Source organism: Stegostoma tigrinum, chromosome 1, assembly GCF_030684315.1.
Source record: "Stegostoma tigrinum isolate sSteTig4 chromosome 1, sSteTig4.hap1, whole genome shotgun sequence".
In the NCBI taxonomy this organism is placed as follows: Eukaryota; Metazoa; Chordata; class Chondrichthyes; order Orectolobiformes; family Stegostomatidae; genus Stegostoma; species Stegostoma tigrinum.
The window spans coordinates 186925985-186951370 of NC_081354.1; the positions used below are offsets into that span (position 1 = coordinate 186925985).

Below are 25386 nucleotides of genomic sequence, written 5' to 3' on the forward strand. Positions count from 1 at the left end.
ATGTAAACTACCAAATCATCCAAGCTTTTCTTTCCATAGGCCATGTTTGTGCTACCAAATTGACACCTTCCTAATGCTAATGCATATCCAACATTTAAACTACCAAATCATAGAAACTTCCAGTGCTTGAATTACGTTCTGCAGGCATGTAACCTGTAGATTATTGTGGATTCTATGAAACTATGGGGAGGTGATCGCCTTGTGATGTTGCCACCGGACTAGAACCCCTATGTAGGCAATACTTTGGGTACCTAGGTTCGAATTCCACCATGACAGTCAGTGGAATTTAATTCAATGAAAGGTGTGAATTGAAAGTCAAATGATGACCATGAAACCGTTGTCAATTATGGTAAAAATCCATTTTAGGAAAGAAACTAACGTCCTTACCAGACTCTCAATGTGGTTGACTTATAGAATCCATATAGTGTGGGGATAGGCCCTTCAGCCCAACAAATTCACACCAACCCTCAGAGCATCCCACTCCAATCCATCCCCCCATAACCCACTTAATCTACACATCCCTGAATACTACAGGCAATTTAGCATGGCCAATTCACCTAGCCTGCACATTTTTGGACTGTGGGAGGAAACCAGAGCACCTGGAGGAAACCCATGCAGGCATGGGGAGAATGTGCAAACTCCACGCAGACAGTTGCCGAGGATGGAATCAAACGCTAACCACTGATCTACTGTGCCACTCACTCTGTACTAACTTCTGAAAACCACTTGTTGAATCAATTGGTAGAATATCTAAAGAAAGGAATGAAGTGGCATGGACACATGGCATTGAATAAGGCACCAGAAGTGACAATGGCAAATACAGTCCTCTTAACCCTGCAATGTCTTCTTCACTAACTTCTTGGATCCAGTTCCAAAGTTGGGAGAGCTATCTCTCAGACTAATAAAGCAACAGCCTGATATAGTAATACCCTTGGAACCATGCCTTACAGACAATGTCCCAGAAACCACTGCCACCATCCCTGGGTACGTTTTGTCCCACCAGCAGGACATATCCAGGACAGTTCCAAAAAAGGTGATGGCACAGTAGTATTCAGACCTTAGCAGTTGCCCCAAGAGTCCTCAATATTAACTCCAGTGCCAGATCAAATGTAGACAGGGAAAAGTGTTCTTTACAACAGACCATACACAGTCTGAACCCAACAGTTGATTTTGAAGGAAGGGTTCTGAGAAAGGGTCACTGGACCCGAAAAGTTAACTCTGTTTTTTCCTTCACAGATGCTGCCAGTCCTGCTGAGTTTTTCCAGCAACTTTGTTTTTGTGCCTGATTTACAGCATCCGCAGTTCGTTTGGTATTTAGTTGATTTTGAAGACCATATGAAGGAAGCTGTGATGGTGGGAAGGTATAAAATCTGCCTTGGTTGGGCACTTCAAAGTCCGTCACGAAGAGTGCCTTGCAGCGTCATTCCTGACCAGGCCGATTTTGTACTAAAGGAGAGAGCTGCTGGATTGGGTTCATGACAGGTGGTGAGCGAGCACAAGGAAAAATCATACTTGACTTCATCTTCACCAATCTGTATGCTGCGGATGCATCTGTCCATGACTGTATTGGGAGAAAGTGACTATTGTCTTTGGAGAGACAAACTCCTGTCTTCACATTGAGGATATTCTTTGCAAGAGTTCCTCAAGAGAGTTTTGTAGACTTAACCAAATTCAACGGTTTCATCAGCCACAGGTCCTTGCATCAGATGTGGGGATGTTCACTGATTATTATACAATGTTTGGCACAATTTGTGGCCTCTCAGGTACTTAAAATGCAACAAGACCTTGTTATGGACCAGACCAAATACCCTTCAAATATAAGATAACGAGATCTGGATGAACACAGCAGGCCAAGCAGCATCAGAAGAGCAAGAAAGCTGACGTTTTGGGCCTAGACCCAAGGTTGTCCAGACCAGCCAGTGATGCCTACCTTCCTGGAGTGAACAAAACCCTGACCCTGACCCAAAACGTCAACTTTCCTACTCCTCTGACACTGCTTGGCCTGCTGTGTTCCTCCAGCTCCAAACTGTGATGTCTCTGAGTCCAGCAGCAGCAGTTCTTACTATCTCTTAAAGGAAAGATATCCTGAGTTTGACAAAGTTCATTGTACTAATTGTTCTAAAGGAATGTTGGTGGCAGAGTAGGGCTCCTGAGCCCTAGGTCATCCATTCGAACTGGTTTTCTTCTTTTTTCGTTTTTTATTTGTCTTTCTATCTTGCATTTGCCTTACTTATCTCTTGAGTTTGGATGGCATCAGCAGTGGGCCTCAAGCAAACCTAGCGCAGACCTCAAGTGATCCCATAGAAGTGGAGAGTAGGAACAAAACAAAGTTGCTGGAAAAGTCGAGCAGGTCTGGCAACATCTGTGAAGGTAAAAACAGAGTTAATGTTTCAGGTCTGATGACCCTTGAGGAAGGTCCATCAGACCTGAAACATTAACTCTGTTTTTTCCTTCACAGATGCTGCCTGACGGGCTGGACTTTTCCAGCAACTTTGTTTTTGTTCCTGATTTACGGCATCCGCAGTTCTTTCAGTTTTTCTTTTTTTGTATAGAGGAGAGTGGGCCCAGCGCAGACCTCAAGCATTTCTAAAACAGCGGTGCACAGCCATGGTGGTGGAGTGTGGCCCAGTGCAACCTGGTTGGCAGCAGCGGTGCTCAACAGTCAGTGACGAAGCGGCAGTCAGGGCTGAAGCCTTGCGAGCAGCAGCAAAGCCTGGCATTCCTGGGTGGGACTGAGCACGGCACAGGTGAAAGCATGCCCAACGCAGTGGGGTGAGGGTATACCGAGCCCTCTTGGGAAAGCCCAGCTCGGAGCAGGCCCATGGCTGTAATGTTTGACATTTTAACTTTATTTCTTTATTTTTCTGCTTTTGTGCTAAGGAGACTGTAGTGCTGAACTTTTTAACTTATTTCTTTATTTCTCGATTTCTGTAAGTAAGGTTTTGTACCTAAGATGGTGCCGAGCATGGTGACATTGTACTCTTGTAGCCTGTACTTGAGTACACATGACACTAAAATCTAAGTCTAAACATGAATCTGACCAGTGCAGAGCCACTCATCCACAAATCAGCTTTATATTAGACAAGGTTACTATCTGCCATGAAACTTATTTGGAGACTAACCACCACAAGCATTTTTATACTGGCTGTATGCAGGAGACTATTGTTTGTGCTTCTAGAGCTGCCTGTGCTGTTCCAACAAAACAATTGCTGCCGGAGATTTTGCTGGAAGTTCTGTCACAGACCCAGAAAAGTGCCAAGAGTTTTTTCTTCGAGTTGAGGGATCAGTCAGTCTGACTTGAAGTTAAATAATTGCAATGTTAGAAAGACCTAAGTTTATATAGGGCTGATTATAAAATAATCAGAGGGTTAGATAGGTTGGATAGGGAGAGCCTTTTTCCTAGGATGGTGACGGCGAGCACGAGGGGGCATAGCTTTAAATTGAGGGGTGAAAGATATAGGACAGATGTCAGAGGTAGTTTCTTTTCTCAGAGAGTAGTAAGGGAATGGAACGCTTTGCCTGCAACGGTAGTAGATTCGCCAACTTTAGGTACATTTAAGTCGTCATTGGATAAGCATATGGATGTACATGGAATAGTGTAGGTTAGATGGGCTTGAAATCGGTATGACAGGTTGGCACAACATCGAGGGCCGAAGGGCCTGTATTGTGCTGTAATGTTCTATGTTCTATATGCATGGTGGCTCAGTGGTTAGCACTGCTGCCTTGTAGCACCAGCAGCCTGAGTTTGATTCCTGCTTGGGTAACTGTCTGTGTGGAGTTTGTACATTCTCCCTGTGCCTGCTTGGGTTTTCTCCAGATGCCATGGTTTCTCCCACAGTCTAAAGATGTGCAGACTAGGTGGATTGGCCATGCTAAATTGCCCATACTGATCAGGGGTGTGTGTGGGGAATAGGTCTGGGTAGGATTCTCTGAGGGTCAGTGTGGACTTGTTTGGCCAAAGGGCCTGTTTCCACACTGTAGGGATTCTATGAAATGAAATTTATTATGAACAATTTTTTAAATGTTAAGACATGTTTTAACAAAGTCCCTTAAAAAATATGCAATGCTGTTGACGCTTAAAAGGTGGTGCTCAGAATGTTGATGTGTTGTGGAATGTGCAGAATCGTTGGGGAAAACAAAATCAAAATTGTATTTCTAAAGGATAAATATTTTAAAAATAACATTTTGAAAAGGAGTGGGAAAAGTGCAAGGGAAAGGTCAATGGGCTGAATAATTTCCTGTTTTGCTGTAAAACTCCAATATTCTAAACCCTAATGTCGTAATTTTAACTTATTTTCAAGATTTTTCTTTATACTGAAAAAAAACTGTTGCTGTAAGCTACTCTCTTAGGCCAGAAACCTGTGGCCTTGTAAATTCTGTTCCCTTGATTTTACGATTTAGCTGCACATGTTTTGATTGAGGGGAGATGGGGGCAGAAATAAAATCTCTAGAATTCCATTCAGCACACTTGCAACATGATACACAGGGACGGCAGGAATTAGGGGGGCCAAGTGGTAAAAGGCAAGGCAGTGGATGAAGGAGTTGGCAGGAAGAAAACAACTCACTGAAAAGATAGAGAAAGTAAAAACTGCAAATGCTGGAGTCAGAGCTAACACAGTATGGAGCTGGAGGAATACAGTACAAGATATCTTCGTACCGAACATGGCACACTGTGTGGTGACATTATACACTTTTCACTGTACTCGTGTACTTCTGTACTTGAGTACACATGACAACAAATCTAAAGTTTAAGATAACGTGGTAAAGTGAAGTTAAATGAAGTGAGTTAATATTGAAGCTAAGTTAGATGTAGTAAGTAAATGTTGCAACAAATGTATGTTTTACATTGAGAATTGGTACCTAGCAGTTAAAATATAGAAACATTTCAGTAAAATCTGCATCGACTGCCTGTTTTTGTCTGTCACACAAGGGAATATCCAGGTAAAAGTTTTGAGTACTCCTTTTGCGCAACATTGCCATATCAGTTTAAAACCTCCCCAACAGCACGAGCAGCCTTCGATCAAGGAAATTCTGGTTCGAGTGCAACCCCTCCAGCTTGGAGGTGCATGCTCCAGACCTTGCCCCACCTCAAGCCAAGAAGTTGCAGTATAGCTATAGCACTTAGCAATAAACTGCTTGCTGACAGTCAGTTTGGGTGCCACCAGAGCCGCTCATGTCCCTGTTTCAACCTTGTTTGAAACTTGCACAAAATGGCTGAATTAAGAGCGAAGATAAGGTTAGCCGCAAGATAATAAAATGTGAGGCTGGATGAACACAGCAGGCCAAGCAGCATCTCAGGAGCACAAAAGCTGACGTTTCGGGCCTAGACCCTTCATCAGAGAGGGGGATGGGGAGAGGGAACTGGAATAAATAGGGAGAGAGGGGGAGGCGGACCAAAGATGGAGAGTAAAGAAGATAGGTGGAGAGAGTATAGGTGGGGAGGTAGGGAGGGGATAGGTCAGTCCAGGGAAGACGGACAGGTCAAGGAGGTGGGATGAGGTTAGTAGGTAGATGGGGGTGCGGCTTGGGGTGGGAGGAAGGGATGGATGAGAGGAAGAACAGGTTAGGGAGGCAGAGACAGGTTGGACTGGTTTTGGGATGCAGTGGGTTGGGGGGAAGAGCTGGGCTGGTTGTGTGGTGCAGTGGGGTGAGGGGACGAACTGGGCTGGTTTAGGGATGCAGTTGGGGAAGGGGAGATTTTGAAACTGGTGAAGTCCACAGTGATACCATTAGGCTGCAGGGTTCCCAGGCGGAATATGAGTTGCTGTTCCTGCAACCTTCGGGTGGCATCATTGTGGCACTGCAGGAGGCCCATGATGGACATGTCATCTAAAGAATGGGAGGGGGAGTGGAAATGGTTTGCGACTGGGAGGTGCAGTTGTTTGTTGCGAACTGAGCGGAGGTGTTCTGCAAAGCGGTCTCCAAGCCTCCGCTTGGTTTCCCCAATGTAGAGGAAGCCACACCGGGTACAGTGGATGCAGTATACCACATTGGCAGATGTGCAGGTGAACCTCTGCTTAATGTGGAATGTCATCTTGGGGCCTGGGATAGGGGTGAGGGAGGAGATGTGGGGGCAAGTGTAGCATTTCCTGCGGTTGCAGGGGAAGGTGCCGGGTGTGGTGGAGTTGGAGGGCAGTGTGGAGCGAACAAGGGAGTCACGGAGAGAGTGGTCTCTCCGGAAAGCAGACAGGGGTGGGGATGGAAAAATGTCTTGGGTGGTGGGGTCGGATTGTAAATGGCGGAAGTGTCGGAGGATGATGCGTTGTATCCGGAGGTTGGTAGGGTGGTGTGTGAGAACGAGGGGGATCCTCTTTGGGCGGTTGTGGCGGGGGCGGGGTGTGAGGGATGTGTTGCGGGAAATAAGGGAGACGCGTTCAAGGGCATTCTCGATCACTGTGGGGGTAAGGTTGCGGGAAATACGGGAGACGCGGTCAAGGGCATTCTCAACCACTGTGGGGGTAAGGTTGCGGTCCTTGAAGAACTTGGACATGTGGGATGTGTGGGAGTGGAATGTCTTATCGTGGGAGCAGATGCGGCGGAGGCGGAGGAATTGGGAATAGGGGATGGAATTTTTGCAGGAGGGAGGGTGGGAGGAGGTGTATTCTAGGTAGCTGTGGGAGTCGGTGGGCTTGAAATGGACATCAGTTACAAGCTGGTTACCTGAGATGGAGACTGAGAGGTCCAGGAAGGTGAGGGATGTGCTGGAGATGGCCCAGGTGAACTGAAGGTTGGGGTGGAAGGTGTTGGTGAAGTGGATGAACTGTTCGAGCTCCTCTGGGGAGCAAGAGGCGGCGCCGATACAGTCGTCAATGTACCGGAGGAAGAGGTGGGGTTTGGGGCCTGTGTGGGTGCGGAATTTCACGTCAGTCACGTCATGTTGAGGACATCTGTGGAAGAATCGTCAGAGTAGTGACCTCAGCCCAACCAACTTCAGCTGCTTCATCAATAACCTTCCCTCCATTATAGGCCAGAAGTGGGGATATTCACCATTCGCAATCCTCATATAATGAAGCAGTCCATAAGACCATAAGACATGGGAGTGGAAGTAAGGCCATTTGGCCCATCAAGTCCACTCTGCCATTTAAATCATGGCTGATGGGCATTTCAACTCCACTTCCCTGCACTCTCCCCGAAGTCTGTGTATAAATGCAGTTAGAACAAATGGACAGTATCGAAATTTTGTCTGACAGTGACATTTGTGCCGCTCAAGTGCCAGGCAATTTCCATCTCCAACAAGAAAGAATCTAACCATTGACATCCTCACTGACTGTCCTACTGTCAGTGTCCCCAGAGTTATCAATGACCACAAATTGAACTGGACTTGCTATATAAATATATGGCTACAAGAGCAAGTCAGGGAGGATTGATTGATTTATTGTTGTCACATGTACCAAGATACAGTGAAAAGTCTTGTTTTGTGCGCTGTACAGGCAGATCATACCATACAAAGTGCATCAGAGTAGCAGAACAGAGTGCGGAATACAGTGTTACAACTGCAGAAAAGGTGCAGAGAGAGAGAGGGATCAGAGTTAACATTTCAGAGGCCTATTCAAAAGTCTGATAACAGCAGGGAAGAAGCTGTTCTTGAATCTATTCATACAAGCATTCAAATTTTTATATCTTCTGCCTCATGGAAAAGAATTGAAGAGAGTATAAGGAGGAATCCTGCTGTGACAATCTCACCTCTTGATTCTCCAGAGCCTGTGTACCATATGACCATAAGAAATAGGAACAGGAGTAGGTTGTTCAGCCCCTCGAGCTGCTTCACCATTCAGGAGGATCATGGCTGATCCGATATTCCTCTCATATACTTGCCTGCAATTTCCCTGGAACTCTCAATTCCCTACTAATCAAGAATCTATCTATCTCAGTATAAAATGTATTCAAGGATACTGCCCCAACAGCTCTCTGTGGCAAGGAGTATGAAAGACTCAACTCTCTGAGAGAAGAAATTCCTCCTCATTTCAGTCTTAAATTGGCTCGCCTTTATTCTAAAAATATGCCCTCTGGTCCTTGCCAAGAATGTAATGGATTACTCCCCACTTGCCTGGACGATTGCAACTTCAGTATTCAAGAATACTCAACATCATCCAGGATAAACCAACCTGCTTCATTGGCACCACACCTACAAGCTTCACACCCACTACCACTGACATTCAGTAGTGCAGTACCATCTACGAGATACACTGCAGAAACTCACCAAAGTTCCTTGGACACCAACTTCCAAGCTGATGAGCACTGGAAACTAGAGAGACAAGGGAAGCAGATAACATGGGAACGACACCAGCTGCAAATTCCCCTCCAAGCCACTCAGCATCCTGATTTGGAAACATATCGCTGTTCCTTCAGTGTTGCTCGGTCAAATCCTGGATTGCTCATCCTAACACACAGCACTCAAGATCTTGTCTCACCAATGTCCAGTGTAATGAAACTTAGCATCCTTACCTTGATGTTCAGTTCCTCTCATGAGAAAAGATGCCAGGACATAGAAAGCTATGAACTAGGTGCATGTAAATGGGATTAATGGAGGTAGGTGTTTGACGTAGGGCATAGAAATAGGCTCACCATGTCTATGACTATAATTGTGTTCAATTTTCCTTATTAATCACTTGATATACCTGCACAATATAATAATAAGTAAAGCTAATGTTGGTAGTCCATATGCTAGAATATCTGGCGAGAACATTCTGCATCTCAGAACTTCAAATAAACTGGTTAAACATGAGCCTGCAGTCCTTCTGCTTTTTATTGTTCCTGACAAAGTAGCCAACTTCACATTCCACTCCATGTTAGATTTTTGCTGGATTACTTAAACTGTTTGTAGCAGTCCGCTTCCTCATTGTGTCAAAACATACCTTTGTAACTATCTTTGTGTCATCTGCAAATTTAGCCATTATGTCTTTGATCCCCTTGTCTTCATCATTGATACAAATTGTAAAATTTAGTTGGTTGCCCAGCACAGATGCCCGTAGGGCCCAACTCATCATGGTCTGAAAAAAGACCCACTCATTCATACTGAATTCTCTTGCCACGCATCCAATTTTCTATCCTTATTAGTATATCATGCTTTACACCATGAGATCGTGCTTTGCACAATAATCTTTTTTATGTTGGGCCTTATGGTAGAATCATAGAATCCCGTAAGTGTAGGGGCAGGCGATACAGCCTATTGGGTCCACACTGGCCCACCAAGTTGCATTCCACCCAGACCCAACTCCCCTCCTAATCCTGTAACCCTGCATTTCCCATGACTGCTCCCCAGACTCCCTCTTTGGAGTTACAACTTTACTGTTGTTGTTGCATCTTCTATGAATTAGGTGACCTTGGGCAGATAATACCAATTCTAATTAGACATATTCCAATTGGTGACTTCAATTCATAAACACCCCAAACCCATGGTCCCACTATTTGTCATTTGTACGGTACCCTACCTTTTATTAACTATTGGACAATTCTTTAACATCAGACAAACTGAATTTTTTTACCTTCAATTCCAGTTGATTTTTCTGTTGTATTGTTTGAAGTAGCAGACCTCTTGATGATTAATCTTAAACTTGTAGTCTTTAGAAAATCCTGAAGAAATGACAATCCAACAGATCTGTGGGCTAAAACGTAGAGGGACAAATTGTCAGGTGTCTGTAGGCAAATACTAGCTGCATTTTTACTCTGGGTAGAATATGGAGCAAGTTTCATGTGATTTTTGGCTTACCTGTGATGCTTACAAAATTTTCAATTGGGACTAGGAAATGGTCCGCAAAGAACTGGCCTTCCTGCAGGAACATTATGACTAAATACTGATTCCCAATTCTTGTGGTTTTAAGTTGCAAGTCACTTCCATACCAGACAGAGTCAAGCAAAGACCATCTAAGCACTTCCTGTTCACATTCGATAGCATTACCGTTGCTGATTAACCTTACCATCAACCTTCCAGAGTCACCATTGTCCCTCTCATAAGATCTCTTGCCCAGTTAAGAGCCACTCCAACTTCATCATGAAGATAGATAAAGGCTAACCAGAAGAATCAGGCACAGGAAGCTGCATTCCAACTAAACGTCTTTGAGTAGAATTAAATCTTTTTATTATAAATGGATTCGATACTGGATATTCTTTCTCTCTCTGAATGTATTGTGCCTCTCAGTATTACATTTTCTTGTTTCACATTTAGTTTGGCACCAAATTCCTGTCTCTCTTTAATGGAAAAGCCCCACGCTGTGTATTAACAGTCTGTCTGTTGAAATGTCATCTGGATTAAATTAGAGCAGTAAAAATACCTGGAGCAGCTGCTCAGCGCTCCTGTTGGAGGTTAATTAACTCACATTAAAAACATAATTCCAGTAATTTCATCTTCCCACTTCTCTAAACCAACACTTCCTTCATCAAGTCCTATTAGAAAAATAATTCTTGGAGCTCTTTTGGGGCTGTGTAGTCAGAAGATTGTGCCTGCAAACTCGAAGGAAGCTCGAAGGTCATTCTTATTGACCTCTTCTGTTGTAATTTTCCACTGATCTGCAAATTACTTGTTTGAAGAAGTCTGAAATCTTTTGCATGTAATATTACAATAGTTCACAGCAGGATATTCAGAGGATTGGACAAGGACTGGAAGTAAGAGGATTCTGTCTGCAAAATTATCTTAATGAAGGATATTAAAGAAGTCTTCAGACAACATTCATTTACGTTGATAATAAAATGTGAGGCTGGATGAACACAGCAGGCCAAGCAGCATCTCAGGAGCACAAAAGCTGACGTTTCGGGCCTAGACCCTTCATCAGAGAGGGGGATGGGGAGAGGGAACTGGAATAAATAGGGAGAGAGGGGGAGACGGACCGAAGATGGAGAGTAAAGAAGATAGGTGGAGAGAGTGTAGGTGGGCAGGTAGGGAGGGGATAGGTCAGTCCAGGGAAGAGGGACAGGTCAAGGAGGTGGGATGAGGTTAATAGGTAGCTGGGGGTGCGGCTTGGGGTGGGAGGAAGGGATGGGTGAGAGGAAGAACCGGTTAGGGAGGCAGAGACAGGTTGGACTGGTTTTGGGATGCAGCGGGTGGGGGGAGAAGAGCTGGGCTGGTTGTGTGGTGCAGTGGGGGGAGGGGACGAACTGGGCTGGTTTAGGGATGCAGTAGGGGAAGGGGAGATTTTGAAACTGGTGAAGTCCACATTGATACCATATGGCTGCAGGGTTCCCAGGCGGAATATGAGTTGCTGTTCCTGCAACCTTCGGGTGGCATCATTGTGGCAGTGCAGGAGGCCCATGATGGACATGTCATCTAGAGAATGGGAGGGGGAGTGGAAATGGTTTGCAACTGGGAGGTGCAGTTGTTTGTTGCGAACTGAGCGGAGGTGTTCTGCAAAGCGGTCCCCAAGCCTCCGCTTGGTTTCCCCAATGTAGAGGAAGCTGCACCGGGTACAGTGGATGCAGTATACCACATTGGCAGATGTGCAGGTGAACCTCTGCTTAATGTGGAATGTCATCTTGGAGCCTGGGATGGGGGTGAGTGAGGAGGTGTGGGGACAAGTGTAGCATTTCCTGCGGTTGCAGGGGAAGGGGAACCCTGCAGCCATATGGTATCAATGTGGACTTCACCAGTTTCAAAATCTCCCCTTCCCCTACTGCATCCCTAAACCAGCCCAGTTCGTCCCCTACCCCCACTGCACCACACAACCAGCCCAGCTCTTCCCCCCCACCCACTGCATCCCAAAACCAGTCCAACCTGTCTCTCCCTCCCTAACCGGTTCTTCCTCTCACCCATCCCATCCTCCCACCCCAAGCCGCACCCCCAGCTACCTACTAACCTCATCCCACCTCCTTGACGTGACCATCTTCCCTGGACTGACCTATCCCCTCCCTACCTGCCCACCTACACTCTCTCCACCTATCTTCTTTACTCTCCATCTTCGGTCCGCCTCCCCCTCTCTCCCTATTTATTCCAGTTCCCTCTCCCCATTCCCCTCTCTGATGAAGGGTCTAGGCCCGAAACGTCAGCTTTTGTGCTCCTGAGATGCTGCTTGGCCTGCTGTGTTCATCCAGCCTCACATTTTATTATCTTGGAATTCTCCAGCATCTGCAGTTCCCATTATCTCATTCATTTACGTTGGTTGATTCTGACATTCTCAGTACTGTTTTCCTGTGGATTTCCAGGCAAACACAATACTGAAATTGCTAGATGTAACAAGATCAAGGACCGACTAGTTTGCCTTCTATAGTTCTGGCACTGATATGTGACACCAATAATGAAGCTATTGACTAATCACATCTGCACAATCAATCTGTATCAATTAGTTTTAAACAGTCTGAGAAGACGTGAGATAACAAAGTGTGGGGCCGGATGAACACAGCAGGCCAAGCAGCATCTGAGGAGCACAAAAGTTGATGTTTCGGGCCTAGACCCTTCATCAGAAAAGGGGGATGGGGAGAGGATTCTGAAATAAATAGGGAGAGAGGGGAAGGTGGACCGAAGATGGAGAGAAAAGAAGATAGGTGGAGAGAGTATAGGTGGGGAGGTAGGGAGCGGATAGGTCAGTCCAGGGAGGACGGACAGGTCAAGGAGGTGGGATGAGGTTAGTAGGTAGCTGGGGGTGCGGCTTGGGGTGGGAGGAAGGGATGGGTGAGAGGAAGAACAGGTTAGGGAGGCAGAGACAGATTGGACTGGTTTTGGGATGCAGTGGGTGGGGGGGAAGAGCTGGGCTGGTTGTGTGGTGCAGTGGGGGGAGGGGACGAACTGGGCTGGTTTAGGGATGCAGTGGGGGAAGGGGAGATTTTGAAGCTTGTCGTCTAAGGAATGGGAGGGGGAGTTAAAATGGTTCGCGACTGGGAGGTGCAGTTGTTTATTGCGAACCGAGCGGAGGTGTTCTGCAAAGCAGTCCTCAAGCCTCCGCTTGGTTTCAATCAATGTAGAGGAAGCCACACTGGGTACAGTGGATACAGTATACTACATTGGCAGTGCTTAATATGGAAAGTCATCTCTGGGCCTGTGATGGTCGTGAGGTAGGAGGTGTGGGGGCAAGTGTACCACTTCCTGCAGTTGCAGGGGAAGGTGCTGGGTGTGGTGGGATTGGAGGGGAGTGTGGTGCGGACAAGGGAGTCATGGAGAGAGTGGTCTCTCCGGAAGGCAGACAAGGGTGGGGATGGAAAAATGTCTAGGGTGGTGGGGTTGGATTGTAGGTGGTGGAAATGTCGGAGGATGATGCGTTGTATCCGGAGGTTGGTGGGGTGGTATATGAGGACGAGGGGGATTCTCTTAGGGTGGTTATTGCGGGGGCGGGGTGTGAGGGATGTGTTGTGGGAAATGCGGGAGACTTGGTCAAGGGCGTTCTCGACCACTGTGGGGGAGAAGTTGTGGTCCTTGAAGAACGCGGACATCTGGGATGTGCGGGTGTGGAATGCCTCATCCTGGGAGCAGATGCGGCAGAGGCGAAGGAATTGGGAATAGGGGATGGAATTTTTGCAGGGGGGTGGGTGGGAGGAGGTGTGTTTGAGGTAGCTTTGGGAGTCGGTGGGCTTGAAGTGGACATCAGTTTCTAGCTGGTTGCCTGAGATGGAGACAGAGAGGTCCAGGAAGGTGAGGGATGTGTTGGAGATGGCCCAGGTGAACTTGAGGTTGGGGTGGAAGGTGTTGGTGAAGTGGATGAGCTGTTCAAGCTCCTCTTGGGAGTAAGAGGCAGCGCCGATGCAGTCATCAATGTAACGGAGGAAGAGGTGGGGTTTGGGGCCAGTGTAGGTGCAGAAGAGGGACTGTTCCACGTAACCAGCTGGAAACCAGCTACATACTTTGTTACATTACAGACTGATGCTGCTTGGCCTGCTGTGTTCATCCAGCCCCTCACTTTGTTATCTCGGAAAGTTATAGATGATGGTTTAAAAGGGTTAGTCGCAACGTGGATATCAAATTGGCTGTGATAGGAAATAATATAACGGTGAATGAGATTTTTATGGACTTGCATTGATGGACTTTTCTATGGACTTATCTCCAGGCATCAGGATTGGAACTGACGTTCCCTCTAATTCCTTAATTGCTGCGCAGACCGCTGTGGCAGCAGCTTCCAGAAATTCCAGTGATCAAGCGTCTTTAAGACAGAGAGTGATTGATAGCTTCTTGCGTAATAAAGGGATCTTGTATTATGGGGTGAAGGCAGCAGAGTGGGGTTGAGGAATTTATTTTTTTTCTTTATTTATTAACAGGATGAGGGCATCACTGACTAGGCAGCATTTATTATCCAGGCAATTCAGAGTCAACCACATTGCTGTGGATCTGGAGTCACATGTAGGACAGACCAGCTAACGATGGCAGTTACCTTCCGTAAGGACATTAGTGAAGCAGATGGACTTTTCCCATGGATTCAGAGTCATCATTAGACTCTTCATTCCAGATATTTTTATTAAATTCAAATTCCACCATCTACCGTAGCAGGATTCAAACACAGGTCCCCAGAACATTACCTGGGTATCTGGATTAATCGACCAGCGATACTACCACTCGGAGCATCACCTCCCCAGACCATATGTCATGATCAAATGGTGGACTATACCGATGGGCTGAAAGGCTTAATTCCGCTCCTAAAATGTATGGTCTAAGTCATGTTTCCACTGCTGCTTTCTTCAAGCAGTGGAAGAGCAATTTCTGGACATGCCGGCAATAGTGGCTGTATACAAAGTGTGATTTGACAGACAATAGATTTCTGTTAGTTTGTGGAGTTGTAACCAGTTGTGGATGCCAAAGGCCATCAGCCTGACAACAACCATCTAATTGCTTCCTGGGTAGCTGAGCAACCTTTGGGTGCAAATGCACTGGCAGAAGTCTTCACATTGCTGGAATGGCAAATGGTGTGTGTCACTTTTCAGTAAAATACCTAAAGCCCAAAGAAAGCCAGTTTACTTTATTTTCTCAGCAATTGCTGTATTTGGTAGTTTTTAACCTTTTGAATTCGTGACCTTGTTGTCCTGTGCCTTGTGAAGAAGTGAGAGAACCTGAAAGAAACTATCAGAGAAGTGAAGAACTTGATAAACAAAAAGAACGCTCTATTCAGGCCTGAGGACATTTTCCCCCTCTACCCATAACACCCTTTTTTTTTGTCTGTCTGAATGTGTATGTAATCCTGCAAGGGGGCTAGAATTTTAACAGTAGAGTTGAATGTCAACAGGCCAGTTATTTACATCTAGTTAGAATCTATGTATTTGGTACAAATAGTGGCTCTTGTTAAGTCCAGAAACCTGATCTGTGTTTTCTGTTAACCTGGATCCATCCATGGTAACTTTTTAACTTTTGTGACAACTTAACAAATGGTGGGTCTTGATCTCCAGTGCGCCTCCCAATGAGATATAAAACAGGAATGAGACCCTTCAATTGTGATAAAAGGTTGGAGAACTTGGGACTGTTTGTTTGGCAAGAAGACTGTGGGGAGTTTTGCTCGATGTATTCAAAATCACGAGGGAGCTGAATAGAGTAGAAGCTGTTCCCATTTGTAAAAAAAAATCAAGAACGAGAGGGCACAGTTTTAAAGAAGCAAATGTGAGGTTGTGACATTGTAAACTTGAGCACCTTAATAATTGTTCAACATCAATAAACTGTTCCATTTGAAAGAATCAGAAATAGCTGTCTGGAATAAACTATTAGAGGACAAGGACAAACTTATACATGAATTGGATACAATTAGCCATGTCTGGGAGAAGAAGGAATCAAAGCTACACAAACAAAACTGTTTTGACATCTGTTTGATAACTGGCTACGTTATGGCACAAAGACAACTGATTACTCTGCAGAAGAATTGAAGGAGTTAATCACCGGAAAGCTGTGTCTTCAGTCAGACAATCCAAGGAACAAGGACGCTACTTCTGGTAAGAAGACAAGTTGCAGACTTGCAATATTGTAGTTGGAAGAATCCAAAGCATCATCAATAATACCGTGTAAGAGACCTGAAGAATGAAAAACTGATTTAGAAAGCAACTCCATAACTCTCCCTTAGCAGAATTTTGAAGAACAACATTGTACAAGAATCAAGTCCTGGACACATCTGGAGACAGGCACTGTTGGTTGGACACGTAGCTAAATCCATTAATCGGGTAATAACCAAGTTGAGCTGCAAGGCTCATCTTGCTTACTTGAGGAATCTTATTATATGCAATAAAGTTTAAATCATTGTTTCAGTACTTGATTGTGAGATTTCTTAATAAGTAGCTGGATTAAAGGTGATCAGAGATAATGGGAACTACAGATGCTGGAGAATCCGAGATAACAAAGTGTGGAGCTGGTTGAACACAGCAGGCCAAGCAGCATCTTAGGAGCACAAAAGCTGATTTTTCGGGCCTAGACCCTTCATCAGAAAAGGGGGATGGGGAGAGGGTTCTGAAATAAATAGGGAGAGAGGGGGAGGCAGACCGAAGATGGGTAGAGGAGAAGGTAGGTGGAGAGGAGGAGGGTGATGTGGCTGTGTTACCTGGTGTGGTGATTTGCCCACAACAAGTGGTGTAGGTTCGGAATGCACTACTTGTTGGAAGTGTGTTGGAGACAGGTTCAATTGAGGCAATAAAGAGGGCATTAGAACAACATTCAGGCTCATGGGAAAAAGACAGAAGTTGACACTAAGTCAAAATGTTCAACAAGCCAATGTACACACAATGGATTGGCTGACCTTCTGCATTATAACTGTTCTGTGACTTTGTGAGTTCTTCTGCCAGTTACTTTAAATCTATCGTTGTTACTTACTGACCACCTCCCGGAAGAAATGGATCAAGCTATCAAAACTCTTCCATCATTTTGAATACCACCTGGACCTCACTTTAACAGTTCCACTCTGAGCTTCCCTGTGCTTTGGTCAAGTTTTGACAAATAGTGAGAGAAAGATGAACATGACCATGAGAGAATCAGAGATGTACAAGTGTGATGATGTCAGGGAAACTTCAAATTACCAAAATATCATTTGGGAAAGTATTATCAGTAAAGAATAAGGAGGGGGAGGAAGTTGTGAAGTGTGGTCAGAAAACCTCCTTGACCAGTATGCTGTTTGTCCAACTAGAAATAAGTATGGTGGTATCTAGTATGGTGAATTGTTCAAATGAGAACCAATCAATTACAATTAGTTAAGATACAAATAAGTTAAGAGGAAAATAAGACTGGCAAAGAGAAACCATCAGAATACAATGAAGCTTAACATAAAAGGGAACCCAAAAATCTTCAATCATCACAGAAATAGTGTATTGTGGAAGGCAGGATCAGTTCTATCAGGGATTGCGATCATAAGATATAGGAGCAGAATTAGGCCATTTTGCGCATTGAGTCTTCTCCACCTTTCAGTCAATGCACAGAGTAAGGGCTAGAATCGTAGTCGTTGGCAATCGGTTGCAAACAAGCATGATTATTCACTTAAGAAACTCCTTGTCACTGGTCATGGGTTCTGTGGGTCCTTGCATAGCTGATTTGCCCAATCCTAGAGCTGCATGTCAACTACATGTTTGGCAGGTGCTTCCCAGATGTGTATTGATCCCTGGCCTCCAGACTGCTGGCGTTCCTTTCTCAGGTTCCTTTTGCGTACTTACTCTTGCCACTGGGAATTGTGTCCCTTCATACTTCATGAACATTTTGTCTCATTGTTGGCTAAGGAAGAGATCTTAACAAAATAGCAATAGAAGCAGAGATGGTAAAAGTAATAGAAGGGTACTTGAGAGGATGCAGAGGAGTTGAACCAGATTCCAGGAATGAAGGATTTCCGCAACAATATTAGGTTAGAAAACTTGGGATTGGCTTCTCTTTCTTGCAGTTAAGGAGATTGAAGGGAGATTAAATATGGATTATATGATTATGACATGTGATGTGGGCATCGCTGGCTGGCCCGCATTTATTGCCCATCCTAAGTTTCCTTGCGAAGGTGGTGGTGAGCTGCCTTCTTGAACTGCTGCAGTACACCCTACTGTAAATTGACACACAATGCTATTAGGGAGGGAATTCCAGGATTTTGACTCAGCGACAGTGAAGGAATGGCAATAAATTTTCAAGTTAGGATGGCCTGTGGCTTGGAGACAGGGATGGTGTTCCCATGTATCTACTCCCCTTGTCCTTCTAGCTAGAAGTGGTCATGGGTTTGAAAGGTGCTGTCTGAGATCTTTGATGATTTTCCACAGTGCAACTTGTAGATAGTCACCTTGCTGCTACTGAGCGTCTGTGGTGGAGGGAGTGGACACTTGTGGATGTAGTGCCAATCACGCAGCTGCTTTGTTCTGGATGGTGTCGAGCTTCTTGAGTGTTATTGGGGCTGCACCCATCCAGGCAAGTGGGGAGTATCCCATCACACACCTGACTTGTGCCTTGTAGATGGTGGACAGGCTTTGGGGAGTCAGGAGGTGAGTTACATTAATATTCCTAGCCTGCTACTGTATTTATATGGCAAGTCCAGTTGAGTTTCTGGTCAATGGCAACCCCCAGGATGTTGATAGTGGGGGATTCAGTAATGGTAACACCTTTAAATGTCAAAGGGTAATGGTTAGATTGCCTCTTAATGGCGATAGTCATAGCCTGGCATTTGTAGTGTGAATGTTATTTGTCACTTGTCAACCCATACATGGATATTGTCCAGATCATGTTGCATTTGAACATGGACTCCTTCGGTATCTGAGAAGTCGTGAGTGGTGCTGAACATTGTGCAATCATCGGTGAACATTTTCACTTCTGACCTTATGATAGAGGGAAGGTCACTATTGAAGCAGCTGAAGATGTTCGTGCCTAGGACACTCCTTTGAGGAGTCCCTGCAGATATATCCAGGAACTGAGATGACTGACCTTCAACAACCATGACCATCTTCCTGTGTACCAAGTACAACTCCAACCACTGGAGAGTTTGCCCCCTGGTATCTATTGATTCCAGTTCAGCAAGGGCTCCTTGATGCCACACTCAGCAAAATGGGCCTTTAAGTCAAGGGCTGTCATTTTCACCTCACCTCTGGAATTCAGCTTTTTTGTCCATGTTTGAACTAAGGCCATAATGAGGTCAGGAGTTGAGTGCCCCTGGCAGAACCCAAACTGGGCATCACTGAGCAGGTTATTGCTGAGTAGGTGCTGCTTGATAGCACTGTTGATGACACATTCCATTACCTTACTGATGATTGAGAGCAGACTGATGGGGCAGTAACTGGCTGGGTTGGATTTGTCTTGTTTTTATTTGGAGACATACTTTGCCAATTTTACACATTGTCAGGTAGATACCAGTATTGTAACTGTACTGGAAGAGCTTAGCTGGGGCATTGATAAGCTCTGGAACACAAATCGTCAATACGGAATGTTGTCAGGGCCCGTAGCCTTTGCCATATCCAGTGTCTCCAACCATTTCTTGATGTCACGTGGGGTGAATTGAATTGGCTAAAGACTGATGTGTGTAATGCAGGGGAAGACCAGAGGAGGCCTTGATGAATCACCCACTCAACACTTCAGCCTGAAGATTGTTGTGAATGCTTGCATTGATGTTCTGAGTTTTTCCATCATTGAGGACAGCATTATTTATGGAGCCTCATTCTTCTCCAGTGAGTTGTTTAACGGTCCACTAACATTCACAACTGGATCTGGCAAGACTGCAGAGCTTAGATCAAATCTGTTAGTTGTAAGATCACTTAGTTCTGTTTGTCACTTGCTACTTATGCTGTTTGACACATATGTAATAGCTTCACCAGGTTGATACCTCATTTTCAGCTATGCCTGGTACTGCTCCTGGCCTGTCCTCTTGAATTCTTCATCGAATTGGTGTTGATCCCCTGGCCTGATGGTAATGATTCAATGGGGGATATGCCGGGCCATGACATTACAGACTGTGCTGGAGTACAGTTCTGTTGCCATTGATGGCCCCAGACTTGAGCTGCTAAATCTGTTTGAAGGTCTACTCCATTTAGCATGGTGATAGTGCCGAACAATACCATGGAAGGTATTCTCAATGTGAAAGCAGGATCTTGTCTCCATGAAGACTGTGCATTGGTCACTCTTGCTGATTTAGTCATGGGCAGATGCAACTGCAGCTGGCAGATTGGCAAAGATGAGGTCAAGTATATTTTTCCCTCTTATTTGTTCCCTCACCACCTGCTGCAGACCCAGCCTAGCAGCTATGTCTGTTAGGACCTGACCAGCTCAATCAGTAGTACTGCTGCCGAGCCACTCTTGGTAATGGACACTGAAATCACTCCCCCAGAAGACATTTTGCACCCTTCCATCCTCAATGTTTCCTGCAAGTGCTGTTCATCATGGAGGAGTACTGAATAATCAGTTGAGGGAAGGTTGGACTTGGTAACCAGCAGGAGGTTTTCTTGACATATTTAACGTGCTTAAGCCTTGGCTCAACATTGAGGACTCCCAGGGCAACTTCCTCCTGACTGTATATCACTGTGCCACCACCTCTGCTGGGTCTGTCCTGTCAGTAGGACAAGAAAAATCCAGGGATGATGTTGGTAGTATCTGGGCCATTGTCTGTAATGTGAGGAAGAGCATGTTTTACAGAGTGCCTGCTCATGATCTGCAACTCTTTGCCTATGAGGGTGGTGGAGGAAGAGTTGATCAAAAATTTCAAACGGAAATTGGATGAGCTCTAGAAGGAAATAAAATTGTAAGGCTACAGAAATGAGCAGAAAAATGGATATGCCAGATTCAAAAACAAAGTTGCTGGAAAAGCTCAGCAGGTCTGGCAGCATCTGTGGGGGAGAAAAAGAGTTAACATTTTGGGTCCGGTGACCCTTCCTCAGAACTACTGGCTCTCTGCAGACTTGATATGCCAAAATACCTCCTTTTATTGCCACATTGAATCTTCCTTTTTATTCTATTCATTTGCGGGATGTGGGCATCACCGGCTGGCCAGAATTTCTTGCCCATCCCTACTTGCACTTGAGAAGGTGGTGGTGAGCTGCCTTCTTGAACCGCTGCAGTCCTCCTGCTGTGGGTTGACCCACAATGCTATTAGGGTGGGAATTCTAGGAATTTGACCCAGCAATAGTGAAGGAACAACAATATATTTCCAGGCCAGGATGGTAAGTTACTGGGAAGGGAACTTGGAGGTGGTGGTGTTCCCATATATCTGCTGCCCTTGTCATTCAGGATGGAAGTGGTCGTGGGTTTGAAAGATGAGGTCTGAGAATCTTTGTTGAATTTCTGCCGTGCATCTTGTACATAGTACACACTGCTGCGACTGAGCGTCACGGCTGGATTGAGTGGATGCTTGTGGATGTTGCCCAGATTTGAACACTATTCTCCAACTGAGGCCTAATCTGATTCTTTGTAAAGATTTAGCTTGACTTCGTTGTTTTTGTCATTAAAAAAGATATTGGAAATCCTCAGCACATGCGACAGAATTTGTGGAGGTAGGAATAGAGTTAATGTTTCACGTTGATGACGGATTGTCAGAGCACTGTAAGGGATTCAAGGCAGCCACAGTGCAAGGGAAGGTTACAAATAGTTGTTGTGTGAGTAATGAAGGGCCTAGGCCCGAAACGTCAGCTTTTGTGCCCCTGAGATGCTGCTGGGCCTGCTGTGTTCATCCAGCCTCACATTTTATTATCTACAAATAGTTGTTGCAGTCTTCAGTCAAGTCTGGAATTTCAGTGCACCTGTACAGCGAATGAGTGTTGTGCTTTAATTTAGGCTCACCAGCTAGGAATGATAGGGATGTCGAAAAGGCTGTTGGGATGAATTGGGAGAAGTTTGATCATGATATTGAATCTTTCTTCATCCCCAGTCCTGCTCCATAAATTCTAACGTAACAGTGTCAGCCCTGCACATGATCTTTCTTTTGAGATGTGACGTCTTCAAAATTTAAAACCTTTTTCTTATGTTATTGATGCTTACCAGCTGCTCCTTATTTTCATCCTGTTCCTCTTTTGAGGTGCTGACTGCTGCAGGTTTCGTTGTCACTTTCAACGACACACCCCATCATTGGCCATTGCTCGGCTAGTAATCACTTGCAGTGTACAGGTTGTGCCAAGTTGCGAACAGATTCATTCTTGAGTTTGTTTGCAAGTCAGTTAGTATGCAAGTCAGAACACAATGCAAGACAATGAGGAAATAGTCACATGCCAGAGCTTTAAAATGAATGTTCATACACCCCTATATGGTTTCGCAATTCAATTTATAAGCATTTGTAAGCTGGACAGTCATATATCAGGGACTGCCTGTATGTGACAGCAACATAATCACCCATCGCGTGACTGTTTACCACTTCAACTGAATAGGACAAGTACCTTGGCTGATCTATAGATGACATCCACCCCAACTCCCCCCAAAAGACTACTGTGTCAAAATCAAACCAACTAATACAAATGGTTGTAACCTCATGTTTTCTAAATTTAGGCCAGCTAACTCAACATGTCAAGACTGGGACATTGAACCCACCTGTATGTAAACTACACTAAGGTTTGTAATCGTCAAATTACTGCTGTGCAACATTACTGCTGTGAAAGAATTCTACTGACATCGAATCGCTTACCTGTACCAATGACCACCATAGCTTTTCCCTCACTGTTCAAGGAATGGCATCGGCTTATAAATCCCTTTCTTTATACAATAAAAGAATCTCTGGGCTTCCATTCCAGTGCACAGTCATTTAGAACTCATCAGCTCAATGGTGTTGGATATGCTGTAGCCCTTTCTCTCACCAACCCTGCAGGAAGCTGTTTCATTCACCAACATTAATCTGCAGCTAATAAAGTCACTTCTCCATTAGATGAGGTTCTAATTAAGAGAACTAATTTCAGAGCATTTCCTAGGGGTTTGCACAGAAGTGAAAAGATTCCATCTCCCACTGAGTACTGATGAGGTCAGGAACGCTGAACAGCTAGTGAGGTGAAAATTTGACGATATTTATAATTGAGGTATAAAAAAAAGGTAAATTAGGACTCATGCTTCTATGCCTAACCCATACAATCACTACCAGTAAATTTTGTTTCACAATACAAATTGTGCCATAACCTGTTTACAACTCTGCAATGTTATCCCTGTCTTAGCTCTCTGCTGTTGAAACCCTCATTCATGCCTTTATTTTGTCACTACTTAGCTATTCCATTGCATCCCTAGCTGGTCTTCCATTTTCCACCTTCTGTAAACATGAGATCATTCAAAACTCCGCTATCAGTGTTGTAACTCAGCACAAGTCCTGTTCACCCAAAAGCCCTGCGTTTTCTGACCTAGACAGGAGATACCTCGGCTTCTAAACTTGAAATCCTGTGTCCAAATCTGCATGGTCTGAACCCTGTCTTTTTCTGTAACTTTCCCCAACCTGATGACCATTCAACATGTTTGTGCTGTTGCAATTCTGGCCACTTCCAAACTCTTTACTTTGCTTTCTTTCTTCCAGTTAGGCCTATGCCTTTATTGCCTAAGCCTGACTTGGTGGAATTCTTGCTCAAAAGCTCTCCACTTTTCGGACATTTTAAAACTTAGATCCCTGATCAAGATTATGATCCCAGATTAATTAACCTACCAACTCCTTACATACACAGTGTCAAATTTTATAATGACTTATTCTCTAATGAGGCTGTTTCGGACAGTTTTAAAATGTTAAAGGTGCTATATAAATGCTTATGTCGTTAGAATCATAGAGATGTACAGCACAGAAACTGACCATTCAGTCCGATACGTCCATGCTGATCAGATTTCCAAAATTAATCTAAACCCATTTGCTAGCATTTGGCCCATATCCCTCTAAACCCTTCTTATTCATGTACCCATCTACGTGTCTTTTAAGTGTCGTGCTTGTACCAGCCTCCACCACCTCCGCTGGCACCTTCTATACAGGCACCATCCTCTGTGAAAAAGTTGCCTCTTAGGTCCCCTTTAAATCTTTCCCCTCTCACCTTACACCTATGGCCTCTAGTTTTGGATTCCCCTACCACGGGAAAAAAGACCTTTACTGTTCATCCTATCCATGCCCCTCATGATTTCATAAACCTATTGTAAGGTCACTCCTCAGTCTCCGATGCGCCAGGATCCAGTGCCTTCAGCTGGTTTTGATATCACATGTTGTGAACCTCACTGGATGATGCTGGGGTCTGTAATGCTGGGGACCACTGGAGGAGGCCCAGATTACCTTCCACTCTCATAGACAGTTGAGGAGGGCAGGCCTCAAGTCTTCCTCACCTGAAATGGAAATTGAACCTGTATTGCTGGCATGATCATGAACAAAGTAGGCTAATTGGTACCATTACCCAGTGTTTCGCCCTCATATTTATCTCTCAACTGAGATTACTAAGGCAGATAATTTGCTTATTATCTTTGCTGTTTATAAAACCTGGCTACGTACAAATTGTAACCATGCTTCCTGCATAACAACATCAGCTCTACTTCAGAATGCACATCATTGACTATAAAGTGCTTTGAGACATTCTGAGCTTGTGAACAATGCTTTCAACTGCAAGTTCTTCCTTTGTTTATAAGTGGTTTTGTTGTTGTCTAGTTTTGACTTGATGTCCTGCTTTATACATGCATCTTTATGCAAGCCAAAGGAACTTCAAATATGTTCTTAGTATGAGCTTGTCATTCCATTGCATAATGCCTCTTATTCCAGTACCCAGGAAGTCTGATCTGCTTTGAAAGCTCTAAATCTAGAAACAAATGCTTTTACATCCACTTTTCCCTTTATAAAATTTAATCATCAGATATGCAGCCGTCTTGGAAGTTCAGAATCTGTCTCAGTAATTAAGATATGGAAGTAAGCAGCAATAAAAAGCTATATTAACTATATTTTTGTTGTGTTGTTCCGCCTACTTACCATCTTGTTCAGGGAGTGCTTTTAATCTCTGATAACACATTTTGAATTCCTGTACTATGTGTCAAAGTAACATAGCCAGTCTCTATTTCCCTTTTCATTATTCTGATGACTGAATTTACTGGAATAAGCAAAGATGTGACCTTCTGTTACGGAAGTCAGAACAGCTACATGTTACTTATGTTGTATTTTCGGTCACGAGGTCACAATGGATAGAATGGAAGCATAATCTTTACACACTTATATACATGTAAATATATTAATATATTCTGTATTTATTTACAGAAACATATATTTCATGCACACACTTCCAAATTCCACAACCAGAGATTTTTAAGGTCAGGCTAATGGTAGGTGCAGTGAATGAGCAAGAATTGCTAGAGGTCCCTCCAGCTAAGGTGGGATTTGCTGATCCGAGCATGTACAGGAGATCAAAAGGCAGTAAGTTTATTTTTAGTTATTAAAGTACCACAAGTACCTGAGCGTTACCTCAGCATTATCCCGGTGGACAGACTGTTTAGGGAATGCTGCACAATTACTGCTGTGACACAGCAACCATTACAGTTTTGGGGCAAGGTCTCCCTTGTGGTGTTACCAAGGAGATTCATACAGAAGAAAGAAAAAAATAGTCAGAATGTTGTTTAGAGAGAACATTTCAAGTTGTTTGGGAGACACT

General features: G+C 44.5%; 1 protein-coding gene across 5 annotated transcripts in view; it reads left to right on the plus strand.

The window, feature by feature from the left end:
* LOC125455349 (sideroflexin-5-like) overlaps positions 1-25386 on the plus strand; it is a 274456-nt gene that overhangs the window by 14598 nt on the left and 234472 nt on the right. The window lies entirely within an intron of this gene.